Source organism: Trichechus manatus, unplaced genomic scaffold, assembly GCF_000243295.1.
Source record: "Trichechus manatus latirostris isolate Lorelei unplaced genomic scaffold, TriManLat1.0 scaffold00391, whole genome shotgun sequence".
NCBI classification, from domain to species: domain Eukaryota; kingdom Metazoa; phylum Chordata; class Mammalia; order Sirenia; family Trichechidae; genus Trichechus; species Trichechus manatus.
Window position 1 is genome coordinate 65073 of NW_004444327.1, and position 7741 is coordinate 72813.

At 36.4% G+C, this 7741-nt stretch overlaps 1 non-coding gene across 1 annotated transcript; it reads right to left on the reverse strand.

The window, feature by feature from the left end:
- Window positions 1–6126: 6126 nt before the first annotated feature.
- Window positions 6127–6199, reverse strand: TRNAM-CAU (transfer RNA methionine (anticodon CAU)). Its single transcript has one exon. It is a non-coding gene; the product is annotated as a tRNA-Met (tRNA).
- Window positions 6200–7741: the final 1542 nt, after the last annotated feature.

The window sequence follows — 7741 nt, forward strand, 5'->3', positions numbered from 1 at the left end:
GTCTAGTGTGTGCCATATCTCTGTGTCTGTATCTGAGATCTGTGTGAATTTGTGGTAATGTGCTTGAGTCCATGTGTCTGTGCTCTGCTTCTCTGTGTGGTTGTAGTGTGTACTCCTGCAGACAGTGAATATATGTGCATGTCTATACATGCAGTTATGTTTTCAAGTGTGTCTATGAGTGTGTGTATGTGTGAGTGTGTGTGTGCAAGTAGTCATTTGCAGAAGTGCCATTTTCTAGCATTCCTTTCCCTTCCTGCACCAACTTCTGCTCTGTGAAAAACTGGTAACCTCATTGAAAAATGTGAAGTAGTGAACTCCAAAATTACATCTATTTACTAAAACAATGATTAAGCTGGCAAAAACTATCAAAATATCCCTTTTTGTATATCCGTAATCTATAAAAAAAAAAAAAATACAACAACTAGGGATATGCTTAATGTAGAAAGAAGGTGCTAAATTTCAGTAAGTGAGAATTGTAGTGTTTTACTTTACCTGCCAATTATCCCCCACATCCCAGCTCTGCAGTGGCCATGGTGAGGGTGGGCTGCAATCCTGGTGTAGGTTGTTGGTGCCAGAGGAGACAATATGGATTTTATTCTCCAAGAATTGTGGTTGTGAGTTTTGAACTGTCTAATAGTTCTGTGAGGCAATAGCTCATGGGCTTGCCTTTGTTTTGTCCACATCAGAACTTTCTCAGAACTGGAGTAGACTCCCAGAGCAGTGTATTTTGACAGCATTTAAAAGTAAATATACTTTCTGCAGCCACCTGGGGCAAGGGATACCAGATGGGGAAAGGAGAAAATTGACTGAAATGCCTGGGAAAGAAGAGGCAGGGAAAGGATATATATATGGTAATAAGGGCTTTAAAAAACTTCTGCATATAACAGGGAATCTAGATGCAAGTATACATGCCAAGGGGTTCAGCCTGCTCAGAACAGACCTGAGAATACCCTAAGCTTTCATCTCTTGCTGTTTTTAGGTGGCATTTAAGCAAGAAATAAAAGTTAATGCAGAGTTGTAAGTGGCCTGAAAGTTGAAGGAGTGTCCCAACACATAATCAATCTTCCAAATCTAGCAAAGTAATGTTTTTTCTTGGCTTCAGGTGTGTAAGGAAATCTTTGTCAAATTATTAGCTAATGGAATATAGAATTTAGTGCCCACATATGACAAAAATATCCTTCACAAATGTGATTTAGAAACTTCAGTAAGCAGTCAAAGAACTATAACTCAAAACAAGTGGCAACATCAAACACTGAAGAAATGACCATATCCATTATCAAAAGTAGTAATACTCAGAATGTCCACTTTGCTACCAAAAATTACAAGGCATGAAAAAAAGAAAGAAAGAAAGTATGATCCACTCAAGGCGGAAAAAAAAAAAAATCACAGAAACTGTCCCAGATGAAGCCCAGACTTTGGACTTATTAGAAAAAGACTTTAAATTGACTGTCTTAAACATGCCCAAAGTGTTAAAACATGGACAAAAACTAATGGAAAAGAGAAAATGATATCTCATGAAGTAGAGATAGAAATAATAGCAAAAAAACATGAAAATTTTGAAACTGAAAAGTAAAATAACAGAAATAAAAAATTCACTAGAGGATTTTAACAGCATATTTGAACAAGCCAAATAAAGAATCAGCAAACATTAATATTTTAACTGAGATTATCTGGTATGAAGAACAGAAAGAAAAAAAAGCAATGAATAAAAATGAATAGAGCTAAGGTACCTGCAGGACACCATCAAGTATACCAACATATGCATCATGGGACTCCCAAAAGGACAGCACAGAGAGAAAGGGGCAGAAATAATATTTTAAAAAAATAATGGCTGAAAACTTTAGAATATGATGAAACACATGAATCTACACCTCTAAAAAGATAAATGAACTCCAAGTAGCATAAACTTAAAGAATTCCACTGAGATATGTTATAATCAATTTGTCAAAAGTGAAAAACAAGGAGAAAATCTTGAAAGCAGAAGGAAAGAAATGACTGGTCATGTACAACCAGTCCTCAATAAGAGTAAGAGCCAATTTCTCCTCAGAAACCACCCAGGCCAGAAAGCAGAGGGTTGACATGTTAACATGCTGAAAGAAAAAATTTAGAGACTATCTCAGTAGTAGATTTAACTCATTGAACACTAATGACCAAAGACCAGACGAATTGTGGTATCACATCAAGGACTTCATACATGAAGAAAACAAGGGGTCATTAAAAAGAAAGAAAAGACAAAAACAGATGTCAGAAGAGACTCTGAAACTTGCTCTTGAATGTTGAGTAGCTAAAGCAAAGGAAGATATGGTGAAGTAAAAGAGCTGAACAGAAGATTTCAAAGGGTGGTTTGAGAGGAGAAAGTAAAGTATTATAATGAAATGTGCAATAAGCTGAAGTTAGAAAACCAAAAGGGAAGAACACACTTAGCATTTCTCAAGCTGAAAGAACTGAAGAGAAAATTTAAGCCTCGAGTTGCAATATTGAAGGATTGTATGGCCAAAATATTGAATGATGAAATAAGCATCAAAAGAAGATGGAAGGAATACACAGAGTCACTTCACAAAAAAGAATTGGTTGACGTTCAACCATTTCAGGAGGAAGTATATGATCAAAAACCTCTGGTACTGAAGGAAGAAGTATAAGCTGCACTGAAGGTATTGGTGAAAAACAAGGCTCCAGGAACTCACGGCATACCAATTAAGATGTTTCAACAAACGGATGCAGCGCTGGAGGTGCTCACTCATTTATGCCAAGAAATCTGGAAAACAGTTCAGCAGTACATCAACAGGGAACTGCCAGAAATCCAAACCAGATTCAGAAGAGGATGTGGAACAAGGGATATCATTGTTGAAAGCAACGCTTTCTGTAAGCAGAAAATACCAGAAAGATGTTTATCTGTGTTTTATTGACTATGCAAAGGCATTCGATTGTGGGGATCATAGCAAATTATGGTTAACATTGTGAACAATGGGAATTCCATAACACTTAATTGTGCTCATGAGGAACCTGTACATAGATCAAGAGGCAGTTGTTTGGACAGAACAAGGGGATACTGTGTGGTTTAAAGTCAGGAAATGTGAGGCAGGGTTGTATTCTTTCACCATACATATTCAATGTATATGCTGAGCAAATATTCCCAGAAACTGGACTGTATGAAGAAGAACATAGCATCAGGATTGGAAGAAGACTCATTAACAATCTTCATTATGCAGATGACACAATCTTGCTTGCTGAAAGTGAAGAGGACTTGAAGCACTGACTGATGAAGATCAAAGACTATAGCCTTCAGTATGGATTACATCTTAACATAAAGAAAACAAAAATTCTCACAACTGGACCAATAAACAGCATCACTATAAATGGAGAAAAGATTGAGTTGTCAAGGATTTCGTTTTACTTGGATCCAGAATCAACACTCAAGGAAGCAACAGTCAAGAAATCAAACGATGCAAAACATTGGGCAAATCTGCTGCAAAAGACCACTTTAAAGTGTTAAAAAGCAAAGATGTCACTTTGAGGACTAAGGTGCGCCTGACCCAAGCCATGGGGTTTTCAATCGCCTCATATGCATGTGAAAGCTGGACAATGAATAAGGAAGACAGAAGAAGATCTGATGTCTTTGAATTACCGTGTGGGTGAAGAATATTGAACATACCATGGACTGCCAAAGAACAAGCAAATCTGTCTTGGAAGAAGTACAACCAGAATGCTCCTTAGAAGCAAGGATGGAAAGACTTCATCTCACATAGTTTGGACATGTTATCAAGATGAACTAGTCCCTGGAGAAGGACATCATGCTTAGTAAAGCAGAAGATCAGTGAAGAAGAGGAAGAACCTCAACGAAATGGATTGACACAGTGGCTGCAACAATGGGCTCAAGCATAACAACAATTATGAGTATGGTGCAGGATCAGGCGGTGGTTTGTTCTGTTGTACATGGGGTCGATATGATTGAGAACCAACTTGGTGGCACCTAACAACAATAGTAACAAAAGAAAAAAGTTTCTATGAAGAATTCTATATTCAACAAAAGTATCCTACAAAACTAAAGGACGTATTAAATATCCCCAGGTAAACAGATGCTGAGGAAGTTCTTCACCAGTTGTAGACCTGTCCTACAAGAAATCATAAAGGGAGTCTTTCAGGCTGAAATGAAACAGAAATTAAAATCCGTATTAACAAATAAAGAACCTCTGTAACAAGGCCCCTAAGGCAGAAGGGGAGTAGGAGGCTGATGATAGGGAACACAGAATAGAGTAAGGATATTGTTGATGTGTTGTGAGATTGTTAACCATTGTCATAGGGCAACATTTGTAGTAACTGTCAAATGGGAGACTATTTTGTCCTGTAAGCCTTCATCTTAAGTGAGAATAACAGCATAATTAGAAGAGCGTAGTCAATGTCACTTAAATGTGTATGTAAAAAAAATTTTTGAAATGGCGTATCTTTGGCTATGTGTATTTTCACCAAAAAAAAAAAAAAAAAAAAAAAAAAAGTTGAGTATTTAGAGGGTTAAAATGTTGTGGGGTTGTTAACCAATGTCATAAAACAGCATGTGTGTTACTGTTACATGAGAAACTATCTGTTCTGTAAGCCTTCACCTGAAGTACAATAAAATATTAAAAAAAAAAAAAAAAAAAAAAAAACTTTAAAAGAACCTCTGTAAATTCACTACACATGTATTGTACTTTTGGTTACAATTCTTCTTTTATCCCATATGATTTAAAACGATGCAATAATAGAACTATTATAAGTCTATATTAAGCGGTACAAAATATATAAAGTTATAATTTGTGACAATAACAACATAAAGGCGGGATGGAACAGAGTTTTTTATACTATTGAAGCTAAGGTTGTATTACTTGAAACTCAAATGTCATTGATTTCAGATATTAATTTTAATTCTGAGGATAGCCACTAAGTAAATAACTAAAAAATAAACAGGAAATGAAATCAGAACGTAATGAAAATGGTACACTACAAAAAATTCAATTAAACACAAAATAAGACATTAATGGAAAAAAGGAGGAACAAAACAGAGAAAACAAATAGTCAATGGAAGAACTGCTTCCGTCTCTGCCAGTCAATATTTAAATGCAAATAGACTAAACTCTCCAACTGAAAGGCAGAGATTGGCAGAATGTACTAAAAATAAAAAATCGTCTAACAAAATGCTGTCCACAGAAGACTCACTTTAGATCCAAAGACACAATTGGTTTGAAAGTAAAAGGATCAAAAAGACATTCCATAAAAATAATAACCAAAAGAGAGGAAGAGGCTGCACAATGTCAGACAAAATAGACTTTAAGTCAAAAATTGTTACATGAGAATAAGAAGGACAATATGTATTGATAAAAGGGTCAATCCATTGAGAAGACAGAACAATTATAAAAATATACACATAGCAATAAATTTTAAAAAAATCCGTTGCTGTCAAGTCAATTTTGACTCATAGCAACCCTTGAGGACAGAATAGAACTGCCCCGTAGGGTTTCCAAGGAGCGGATGGTGGCTTCAAACTGTCGACCTTTTGGTTAATAGCTGTCTTAGGCTGGGTTCTCTAGAGAAGCAAAACCAGTAAAGAGTGTAAATGTATATACATACAGAGAGAGATTTATATCAAGGAAATGGCTCATGCAGTTGTGGAGGCTGGAACAACCCAAGTCAGGATACAGGCTTCTCCTGATTCACATAGCCGCAGGGGCTGGTGAACCCAGTATAGGCAGGTCAGAGAGCAGGGCTTTTGCTAGCAGGCTACAAAGATCAATGAATCCCAAGATCAGCAGGCAAGACTGCAGGTAAACTGCTAGCTCAAGTCTCAAGAATCGGAGGTCAGATGAACTGCAGAATCCAGAATGAGCAAAAGCCCAAAAGCCTTGCCAGAGGGTCCACTTATATTCAATGCGGGCCACAAGCAGAAGGAAACTCCCTTTCAACTGATTGACTACTCAAAGCAGATCCCATCATGAGGGTGATCACATATCAAATCTCAAAAGGGAAGTGATCATAACGTTATATGACTGCCAAAACATGGAGAATCATGGCCCAGCCAAGTTGACACACAATCTTAACCATCACAGTAGCCATAGCTCTTAACTACAGCACTACTAGTGCTCCAAAGACACTGGCAGCCCCCTCTGAGATTTGAACTCGGGACCTTCAGATTATGAGACTGATGCCCTACCTACTGAGCTAAGGAGGCAACTGTCCCCACCTAACAATAGAAAGCCAAATATATAAAGCAACAATTGACAGAAATTATGTGAGAAATAGACAGTTCTAAAATAATAGTCGGAATATCATTAAGTCATTTTCAGTTGATCTTCTATATAGTTGTATACAACAATTATACAGAAGATCAATAAGAACACAGAGGACTTGAACAACACTATAAACCAACTAGTGTTAATATATACAGAACACACTACCCAATAACATCAGAATGCATATTCTTTTCAAATACACACAGAATATTCTCTAGGATACATCATACGTTAGGCCACAAAACAAATCTCTCAATAAATTTAAAAATATTGAAGTCATACAAATTATCTTCTGCAACCACAATGGAATGAAATTAGAAATCAAAAAGGGAAACTAGAAAGTTCAAAATATGTGGAAATAATACAATACATGCTTAAAAAATGGGTCAAAGAAGAAATCACAGGGGAAATTTTTAAATACTTTGGGATGGATGAAAAGGAAAACACAACATACCAAACCTTGTGGGATGCAGCTGTAAATGCCTAAATTGAAAAGAAGAAACATCTGAAACCAATAACATAAATTTACAACTTAAGGAACTAGAAAAAGAAGAGAAAACTAACCCTAAAGTCCTCAACAAAATACTCACAAATCAATCCAGCTGCATATTAAAAGAATTAAACACCATGACCAAGTGGGATTTATTCCAGGAATAAGGGTGATTCATTGTAAGAAAATCAATCAATTTAAACACACCACATTAATAGAATGAAGAAAAAAAACTCGCATGATCATCTCAATTGATACAGAAAAGCATTTGACAAAAACCAACACACTTCCATGATAAAAACATTCAACAAACTGGGAATAGAAAGGAACTCAATCAACAAGATAAAAGTCATTTATGAAAAACTCACAGCTAACCACATACTCAATGGTGAAAGAATGAATGGTTTCCTCCTAACATCAGAATAAAGACAAGGATGACCACTTTTACCACTTTTATTGAGTATTGTTCTGGAAGTTCTAGCCAGAGCAATTAGGCAAGAAAAAGAAACAAAAGGCATCCAAATTAGAAAGGAATAAGTAAAACTATCTCTGTTTGCAGATGACTTGATGTTATATAGAAGTGATTGTAATGAATCTACAATTATTGTCTAGTTGGCTCTGACTCAGGGCTACATTATGTATAACAGAACAAAACATTGCCTAGTCCTGTGCCATCCTCACAGTCTTTGATATTTTTGAGCCCATTGTTGCAGCAACCATGTTAATCCATCTCGTGGAGGGTTCCCCTCCATTTCACTGAAAACATAATGTCCAAACATGATGTCCTTTTCTAGTGATCGTCTTTCCTAATGAAGTGTCCAAAGTAAGCAAGAGGAAGTCTTGCCATCCTCACTTCTAAGGAGCATTCTAGCTGTATTTCGGCCAAGATGGATTTGTTCACTTTTCTGGCAGGCCAACGGGGTATTCAGTATTCTTTGCCAACACCACGAATCAAATGCATCAATTTTCCTTAGATCTTCCTTTTCATTGT